Genomic DNA, 9,438 nt, shown 5'->3' with positions numbered 1-9,438 from the left:
TGGATCCAATCATATAAAGGTGTTTGACTAATTCTATTGTACAATGGTGGCTAGGCAACCTTGTCTCTGGAGAATTACTTTTACTGACTGTTGACCTTAAAATAATATAATATTTTTTTAAAAATTTTCATAGGCATACTGAACAGCTTTGGATACTTAATTCAAACTATGAATAAATAAATAAATATAAACCTTTTGGAAAGTACCTTCAAATGAATGCCGAGAAAAATTCCCTTTCACAATTTTCTCCCCCAAGAGTGATAAATTTGAAAGTCTTAAAAATATTCAGATCTTTTTCCTTAATAAAAGCGAGACTTATTTTAAATAAATATGTCATTTATTTACATTCTTAGGAAGCTAATATCAACGAGAAAAAAAAAAAAAAAAAAAAAAAAAAAAAAAAAAACAATAAAACATTACTGGCAAGTATGAACTAAAGCGGCACAAAAACAGTTTTGTTAAGAACAATACATTAAATATCGATTTATTATTATTATTTTGAGAATTTTTTTGCCAATGGGAATACTAAAGTTAATAATTATTTATTTACTTATTTTATTTCTCTGTCGTGCGCGTATGTGGGAAAAGGTGGCTGAAAATTCAGCTACAAATATTCGCGGATAAATATTGGGTTACCACAATTTCCGATCTCTAAAAACTTGAAATAATTTCAGCTTCGTTGGCTTGTTTTTCTGTGCGAATATGTCGCCAAATGTGTTTAAATCCACGTGGCAACCTTAACGATTCAGAACGTGGTTTGGCGTCAAGTAGGAAGACAGCTCAGTCATCGACTTCGAAAACAATGTGGACGCATGAGTTAATGTCACCTGGAAGTTAGCAAATCGTGCGTTTTTATTGGTAAGTATTTGTTGCTAAGATACCAGCTTATTTTCTGAAGTGAATTCGCGTTGCTCGTGCTTCAATAATTAGCTTTTGCAGCTCGTAAATTAATACTTATGCAGTGTTGTAAGTATTTAAAATTTGAATACGGCAACATTAGAATTTATAGTTTCGTAATGAGACTGAGATTTCGTCATTGTATTCTGTCTTATTTTTCGTTTTACGAGGAACAAGTTTTGAATATATACGTTCTAAAACGATGTTATGTTCTGATTAAATTTTAGCTTTATATAATTATGTTGATTTCACGGAAACAAAGGTATATAAAGATAGCACAAATGAGTAATTGAATACTGAAATCTTTTAATTCTAATACTCTAGAAACTATGTAAATGCGTATATAACACGCATTACTATATCAGCTTGTATATACAAATATAATCGTCATTCATTAATTATTTTTAGATCTGGTTTTTGTGGTGAAAATGTTGATTGAGAATGTGAAGAGAATTATATTTTAAGTAAATATTACCATAGAAATCATTTCTTTACTTACGAATTCCGCGTAGCATATTTTATCTTCATCCCTTTCACGCTTTTTTGTGCACTGAATATTTAAATTAAGCGAAAAATTCGTGCGGAATTTTCAGATTTGTTCACCAGGCTACAGTAAAATTTAGTCCTCACGTGCATTATGATTATCTTCTTATGTATTTTTGTGTTCTTCGGTTTTTCGTTAAAATATTAAAATTATTAAAAATAACACAAAGAGCTTTTCTGTTTATATGTAACGTCGTCGTTATATATTACAAATACTTTGCTTTCTTTGAAACAGAATTATAATATGAAATCAGTATAATGTTAAAACAATCTCCTTTTTTTAAAAAATAATGTTAAGAAATATATATATATATAAAAGAGGTTTATTTATTTACGACAAACCATGCAAGGACTATCTTTCTAAGAGAAAGATACATTGGTGGAAGATTTCTTTGAACTAACTCGTATTCACCTTACGCATGGTTAAATCTGTGAAAAGGCCAATCTCCTGGCCTGTTTGCCTGGAATCGAACTGAGGTCGGATTACCAGTAACCACCCGGCCGCTAGTCGGCTGCCTTAACAAATGGATTAATTGCTTCTTGAAGATATGAGGGTTAAAGTAGATAATATAATTAAAAATGCTAAATATTTCGTTTTGGGTTCGATTCCTACTGATGAAACGAATTATTAGGTGTGTGATTTTTCCTAAACGATACATGAACATGAATGATGGCTTTTCATACTATTGATGTACATTTTCTTTCGTTAAATTTAATTAGGTATTGGCATGGAATACTTTGTATTGGCCTTATGATTATGAAACTATTAAAAATAGCTCATTAACACCAGGTAAATATCTTACACAAACCATTTTTGATACATTTTGCGCCCAAAGGGAGCGCCCGTATAGCCGGCCTCCTAATCCCGCACTCTGTATTTATGACGAAGACTAAAAAAAGGGAATAAAAGTGTTAACCCTTTGCGGCACACACCTAAAAATTTCCTTCTGTACACAGAAAAATTGAATGAAAAAGGATTTATAGGTTACTCTGAACCTTCTTTATTTATAGTAGATAGCAGCTCAACACAAACCAGTCCATATATTTTAGCCATGTTTAGTTTTTTTAAGATCCTCATTTTTCAAAGAAATCTTCCAGATTTTTTTTTAGGGTATAAAAGGAATTGTTTGAAAAGAAATTTCTATGTTATTTTTTGGCTGTATGCTAATCTCCTTATTCTATATTAGTTTTAAATTTTTACCTTGAAATCGTGCCTAAAATCAAACGGCAAACCCTAGGTGTGCCTAGACCGGGCTCACCGATAATCTAGGACAACTGAGAGTCTGTATTCTTTGTTTCTCCGCACCTCATCGGTCAATCCATTGACAACAATGCTCGTTTCAGAACTCTTTTCGAAGCTCTATTCAATCAATGTACGGCTAATCTTTGGAATATGGTAACAGGTAGTTTGGCGACATTTTGGTAAGGCGATAAAAGTTACTAGCTAGGACTTTAGTAGTGTACATGGATAAAGTCAAGAGTGTGCGCAATGCCAATTTCGTGCAATTCTGGGATTTTTTTTAAGTGAAAATAGGTCGACGTGTACATGGATACCGTGTATGTGCAATTCTTAAAAACGCGGCAAGCAGTTTGCGATTCTGCACTTTCTCCCAATTTCGCACCTAATCTTCGTCATGATTAAGCACTTTTGTTCCATAAAAGTTCTAGTATAAGCGTAATTCGGCTAGCAGATTGTTGGAAAAAATGTTGAGTAAAGAAAAAGAAAACATGTCTTTACTTCGTGAAAACAAAATGGCGTCCAAAACAAAACTAGCAGGATGCTGCAGCAGGGTTGGTTGCCAAATTTTCGTGAAAAAAATCGCCAAGTTACCATAATCCAAAGATTAACCCAATGTACCACTTTGGGCATACCCACAGAATTAAATGATAAGTACTTTCTTCATAAAATTTTACTTGTGTACTCCTCTAGGCCTCTTTAGACTGCCTATCTTTTTTTTTTTTTTTTAAATCAGAACTCCGACTTTAAAAGGTAGCATGCTGGAAAGGGTTAAGAGACAGCGTGTTTATCTCTGAAATTCAAATGGAATTACTTTGAATATAGGTAGCATTATATATCAAGTGATGACACCTGAAAGATTAATATTTGTAGTTTCATTATAAACAGTGTACCTGAATGCCACACAGAAGTTTAAATAAACCGGAAGTACACCCGAAAAAGTTATAATGCTAGTCTTTCTCTGATTTATATCAGATGACATGTAAATTTATTTCGCGCTATCTAAACATGCAATTAATAAGCATTTTCTGGCCTCATAATATGTTCACAATATTCATGTTTCAATCACATGGGAAGTTTCATAACTCGATTATTACCCAACTACTGCATAACACATTTGGATACTAAACGTATGTTCAGTAATAAATAATGCAGCGTATCAATAGAAAATGTACTTTGTACGGCTTTTACACTAATAAGTACTGAAAAAATTTTATCTTTCTGTTTAGGATTAGATTTTTAAAATAAAAAAATGCAGAATTCCTATTGAAATGGTCTCTAACAGTGAAAATAAACAATAATAATAATAATAATAATAATAATAAAACAATAAATAGCGATAAAAATGTAAAAGTAAATAGGAACTAAATGATTAGCACATAAATTAAATTTAAAATACTAGTTAAATAAAATTTAATAATTAATAAAATTAAGCAAATGTAATTTCAGAAAATTAATAAAATTAAAGTACATAGTTTAATAATTTAAATAGTTGAGCAGTTCAGTAAAAGACTGAAAGATTTTTACCGAAATGTTTCTCGAAAAATGAATGAAAGATTTATCGTGATGAAATATACTGCCAAAATAAAATCTAAAACTAAAATTGCTAATGCAGTGCGGCGTAAAATGTTTTCGTACATAAACAATGGTTGGTTTAGTTGATCAGGGCAAAGCACTTGAGAGCTGGACGCTTCTGTGGAGGACTTTCTAAGGGAAACTGGCTCGTATACGCGTTACACATATGGAAAGGCACGAAAAAGCGCATGCAGCCTGCCTGTTCAGCTGGAATCAAACCGAGGATTGAACTACCAGTGTTCAGCGACTTCACCGCTCGGCCGCTGATTGGACCCACATAAACAATGCTTTTAAAATTTTGTTGCATGTAACTACTGATTAAGTTGCCGTATATATGGAGACATTAGTTCCACTTTATATTATTATAAAATACATAAGAATATTCATTAGATAGTTAACTTCACGTTAAATATCAACAGTAATTTGATTCAAAAATCCTTCCTAAATTTGAATTTTCTTTATTTTGACTTCATTTACTGTGTTTGATTTCTATTTTTAATGACATTATTGTTGCTTTATATAAAAAAAGTATGCGTAATTATTATTTTGCGATTCAAATTCAAATAAAGATTTATAGAAATGATTCAACCAAGAATTCGTAAGTAACTCCCTCGGAAAAAATTCTTGCTAAAATCATCACCAGTTTTGCATTTTAGACGCATCATTAAATTTTCAAACTCCCAAATTACTCATCTATACAACTTTTTTCCGTAATCGCTTGTGATTATAAATACGTACGATTGTACTGAAATTGTATTCGATTATTTGAATTGCATAAATTCTTAAAATGTTTATTTAGTTAAATGATTGTTGATGTTAAGACTTTCCTACATTTTTTCCAACGGCCAGCACTTGGATATTCTCCGATAGATGACCTCAACCACTTAGTTTTTTTTTTTTTTTAAATTTCATGTACTGAGGCGTTTGGTTTCATTTATTTGATTATGGCAGAACACTGAAAGCTATCTTCCTAAGGGGATAGATGCCTTCATGGAGGATTTTCTAACGAGAACTGGCTCGTATACTCGTTACACCGGCGGAAAAACCACAAAAACACCCAGGCAACCAGCACGTTCGCCAGGACTCTGACTCAACTATGTGTTCATCGACTTCGCCTCTGGTGGGCCATACCGAGACGTTATCCATGGGGTACCACAGGATGTAGACCGATATTGTACCTCAGAAGGAAAGGGCAAGCGACACAAAAAGTCAAACCCTAATCGGGATTTTAGCTTACACACTCAGTGTCAAGCTAGGCAGTCAACTACAGCTACCCACCATACCATCGGGGGCAGATGTCTAGACTTCTTTGTAACATATTCGTATTAATCTGAAATTTGCACAGGAAAATGAAGAGTACGTTTCTTTTCAAAAATATGTAATTATGAATTTGTTTAAAATAGCTTTAAATGTCATAATGCATTGATATTCCTGCCTTTCTCCTCATCCATTCGTGTTATTAAATAAAAAATTTTAAAGCATTTTTAAATTTAATTACACGTCTTCACAAGTTTGGTTCAGTTACTTGAAACAGACATTTCCCTTCCTCGACTTAATGCGATAAAGAGTAGTTTAGAGTTTTGAGGTTGTCGCTCGCTCTGCTGATAATGCTTCTTATCTTTATAGTCTTCTGATTTTATTCTAGCAGAGGTAATTTTGTTGAACTCTATACCAGTGCTTTGATTTGCAGTGCTAAAATATTTTGTAAGGAATTTATATGCAGTATTTGTAAATGCTTCATTTACTTTTTTTTTGCTTAACAGGGGAAAAAAGCTGAGACAATTTGTATTAATCCAGCGACGTGCGTGTACCTAATGTGCATGATCAGAGCAATTAAAATTTACAAAATTAGTTTCACATTCACGGCGAAGAATACGAATCTGCAATACTAGGGCTTGTATTTTCATTTAGATAAAGTTGCGCTCTTTGTTTAACCTCTAATTATTGAAATGAACTGAAGACTTAACTGAATACGGAGCTTAGCTGTTTCCAGGCAAGCCCATAAGTATTCCAGCTCTTGAAGAGAAAGCTTGTGGGTGGGTTCTTGTACTTACCCCCAGCCTGACCTAGGAAGCGCTTACCCCCATTTGCGTAGAAAAAATGATGTCTAAATTCAGCAGTTAACTGTCAGTAAAAGTCTTACTTTAAATTGTCAAAAGAAATGGAATACAAATAATAAATCTTTTTTCAAATATTCTGTTTCAGCTGCGTAATGAAGAAATACTACGCTCTCTCATTTGATGCTGTAGCTCGCTCTGCTTGGATTTAATTCTTTCCAAACTCAGGTGCACTGGAATACGGTTTAGTTTGAATTTAACTTTATCATTAAAAAGAAGACGTAATATTGTAAATTGATCATTTCAACACATAATTGTTCGGCCTCTTTTTTTTTTTTTTTTTTTTTTAATTTATAGTGCCACTTCAGCTTGTTCTCTTCCTCCTTTCTTAGAAAGTCCTCCACGAAGTCATCCATCCCTTCAAGCAGATAGCCCTCCAGTGCTTTGCCATAATCGAATTAACCAAACCAGACTCTGACACATTTTCAGTTGATTGTTACCTTACGTTTTGGATAACTGGATCGTTATTTTCTTGATTTATATTCTGACTATTGATAGAAGTGAATGCAAAGTTCTAACACAACTATTTAAAAATTCTTTTACTTATTAACACATCAACATTGGTTCTTTTAGTGATATTTTCAAATAATTATTACATAACCATTCACCATATTTTAGTAAAGTGAACTTTTACTTAACAGATGCGTTTTATCCATTTTGGAGTATTTAACCCTTCATTTATCACGAATGCTCAGAAGCAACATGTGTTTTCACCATTAGCCAATTAAAGGGTTAAATCTCATGATCATGACCTAAATAAACACGTTAGCCATATAATGGCATTCTGGGCGCAGTTTACGATTATCGGGTGCAAGTTTGGTAGTTTTTGCGCCTTTTTTTTAGAAAGATTTCTAAACTATTGGTATTTATCGTAAGTCGGTAAGCATTATCGATATAGGAAAAGAAAATATACTTTAGCAATTTAAAATAAAAATTTGAATTATTAAATTAGGATTATGTGATAAATTCAAGAAATAAAACACTTAGCAATCTGCTACAGAATTTTCTTAAGTTTTTTTGGGGGGCGTTGTTGTTCTTCCGAAGTGCACAGTGATCTGTTTTCGCTTTAAAAAAAGTGCGGAGATTCGGCTTCTTGCAATTCTCGGCAACAGCGGCTGCTTAGGAAACACATTCCCTTATCTTACGTTTTTAGCAAAATTCTGCCTTTCTGCAGAAATTCTACCACAGTTTCTTCCATTGCTGGCACGTTCCACAAGCTTATACTCGTATTTTAAAACTTAAGCTTAAGGAAAATAAATATCATGATTTGTTTATAAAGCCATGGCTGCCGAAAGAATGGTTATATTCGCATGAATTGCTAGAGCTTGGCACAATTTTGAAAATCTGGCAAAATTCTACTAAAGTGGTTGCGTTTATACGTAAGTACCATTCACTGTTTAATAGTAAAAAAATATTATTTAAGGCACTTATTTTTCTGTTAAAAATACTTAAAAGTGTGGAGAAATTTTGGAATTTTTCTCATTTTTTAGTCGTATGCGTTTTTAAATTTTCAGAGTCTTTCTAGAGTCGATTGAAACTAGGAACTGCAAGATATTGGTACTTTTCCGTTTCGCCGGCGCAAATCTCGCCAAGCAGTCTTTGCTGGCGACAACATACAGTATACACATAAAAAATGTTAATAAATGTTAGTTTTAAGAATTTTTTAATTTTGAAGGTATAAACAGTTTAGTATGGTTTAAAATTTTGTAAAAAGCCAATAAATTTGTAAAAAGACATTAATTTAAGAATTTACTATGCTATCGCGGTTCAACATCCTGATTCGCCGGTTCGTATCACGTGACCCCAAGGGATCTCATCTCACGTAAACTACGCTACAAAAATATAATTCTCTCAGTAATTATCTACACTAATTTCAAGTTAAATCTTAATTTTGATTACAAGTTTAAATGCAAGAATTATTTCAATTCGTACAAATAGCTTACTGAGAAACTATGTAAAACCGTAGTGCTTCACTTCGCTAGTGCATTCTCATTAGAATGGATAAATTTAACCCTTGATTTTGCCTTTTCTATATTTTCACCTGAGCGGTGTGATTGCATCCTAATTGACTTAATTACCGCGAATGGTCTTAGGGCATAAAATTTAATTATCTTTGTAAATATTCTATGTAATTTTATGCCAGTATTGAAAGAAACAATCAATCTGGTAAGAAATGGCTGCGACTTGTTTTGAAAATGAGGTGTAAAAGGTTACCAGCGAAGATATTCCGTTTGGCATCAGTTGTACCATTATTGGCGACTTTATCGTTTGCGCCGACAAAACGGAAAAGTACCAAGATATTTTATTTAAAATTGGAAAAGAATTTTGTATTGTGGTATGTGGCATAAGTAGATTGGTAATCATGTCTTTCGTAATTATTTTCTTATTATTTAAAGAAGGTAAACACTTTCTGTGGGAAAAAATGCAAAAATTTTAATTTTCAGGTAGTTTCAAAATTACATGCAACAAAGAGAGTTTCATTATAGATTATTGAATTACTTGGTATACATAATTATTGTTTGGGAATAAAACAGAATAATCTGAAAACCTCACTTTACTTGTGTAAATGTTTGGAAAGCCTCTTAAAACAGCATTCATCGCCTTATACTAGCTGTATAACAGAATTCAAAGTAACACAAATTTATTTTTCTTTTTTAGATGCAATCGTATGCTTCACTTATATTTATTAATAAGTGCCTATTTAGGTGTTTTACAAATTGCGCCACAAAACTATATAATGTTACATAACCATAAAGTAATACAAATCTAAGCTTGAATTTAATATTCGATATTATATTTGCCTGGTTTTATGGGAAAATTACACTTTACTAGAAAATTAGGTACGTTTTCTTTCTTCAAAGCGTAAATTTTTCTGTTCTTTGCAAAATATTCTATTGCTAAAAATATAAGAAATCCGAAGGACAGGACAATGTCTTCCAAAAAAACACGGAAAAAAAAGAGAACATAAAAAATGGGCTTTGAATTATTATAATTATTGTCGGAATAATTTGCTTCTTAAAAATGAATGATTGGTGTTAGGTTCTGCCGAAAAACGTTGCTTTTGCAAAA

The 9,438-nt window shown here is 32.3% G+C and overlaps 1 protein-coding gene across 3 annotated transcripts in view; it reads left to right on the top strand.

The window, feature by feature from the left end:
* The first annotated feature begins 726 nt into the window (after positions 1 to 726).
* LOC118200299 (zinc transporter ZIP3-like) overlaps positions 727 to 9,438 on the top strand; it is a 102,463-nt gene continuing 93,751 nt past the window's right edge. The window contains exon 1 of one of the 3 annotated variants that reach the window (XM_035372247.2): positions 727 to 858. The gene's annotated coding sequence lies outside the window, so the exon portion shown is untranslated. The remainder of the gene's footprint in view (positions 859 to 9,438) is intronic. The other 2 variants (XM_035372248.2, XM_035372249.2) reach the window with 2 other exon arrangements.

The sequence above is a fragment of the Stegodyphus dumicola genome, chromosome X2 (genome assembly GCF_044657685.1).
Source record: "Stegodyphus dumicola isolate Sdum_Otavi_A_Nest chromosome X2, ASM4465768v1".
Taxonomy (NCBI): domain Eukaryota; kingdom Metazoa; phylum Arthropoda; class Arachnida; order Araneae; family Eresidae; genus Stegodyphus; species Stegodyphus dumicola.
The sequence above is the reverse complement of the archived record's forward strand: the minus strand, read 5'-3'. Positions and strand labels throughout refer to the sequence as shown.